Source organism: Otolemur garnettii, unplaced genomic scaffold, assembly GCF_000181295.1.
Source record: "Otolemur garnettii isolate 467f Iridium unplaced genomic scaffold, OtoGar3 scaffold00028, whole genome shotgun sequence".
Taxonomy (NCBI): Eukaryota; Metazoa; Chordata; class Mammalia; order Primates; family Galagidae; genus Otolemur; species Otolemur garnettii.
The window spans coordinates 6,316,719-6,317,468 of record NW_003852423.1 but is presented as its reverse complement, the minus strand read 5'-3'; the positions used below and the strand labels follow the sequence as shown (position 1 = coordinate 6,317,468).

The window sequence follows — 750 nt, the reverse complement described above, 5'->3', positions numbered from 1 at the left end:
TTTATGAATGAAATGTCAACATCCACTTTGGCTAGTAAAAAGATTCATGAAGTCAAGATTTTTCTTTGGTTTTTTGAGACCGACTCTCATTCTATTGCCCAGGCTAGAGTGCTGTGTCATCAGCCTAGCTCACAGCAACCTCAGACTCCTGGGTTCAGGCAATCCTCCTGCCTCAGCCTCCCAAATAAATGGGACCACAGATAAGCACAGCTAGTTTTTAATTTTAGTAGAAAAACTCTTTGCTCTTGCTTAGACAGGTCTCAAACTCCTCAGGTCAAGGGATCCTCCCACTTAGGCCTCCTAGAGTGCTGGGATTACAGGTATGAGCCACCACCTGTGGCCTAGAACAGCATCACTTTTTTGATGAAGAAATGCTTTTTTTCCATTTTTTCTTTCTAATTTTATATGTTCAAAAAAATTTTTATCTGATTCTTTTTCTGGTTCCCAAGCATGGTGATTGGGTTTTCACACTACTATGTGAGATGTGCCTCCCTCAAAACTTGCTACTACATAGTACCCATTTGAGGTAAAGCAACTTTTTTATTAGTTTGAGCATGTATTATTTATAAAGTAGAAACTGTGCATTATTTCTACTAAAAGAAGCAGTGTCACGCATGAGAAGATAATAAAGAAACCCAAATAAAGAGGTGGGTGGGGAAGGGGACGTCAGGACGTCAGGAAAAAACAAAACGAACAGCCAGAGGCATGAAGTGAGGCAGCTCAGAGGAAAAGGTCACACAGCCCAATCTT

The 750-nt window shown here is 40.7% G+C and overlaps 1 pseudogene; it reads left to right on the top strand.

Annotated features, from left to right (window-relative positions):
* The first annotated feature begins 429 nt into the window (after window positions 1-429).
* Window positions 430-527, top strand: LOC111724925 (annotated as a pseudogene).
* Window positions 528-750: the final 223 nt, after the last annotated feature.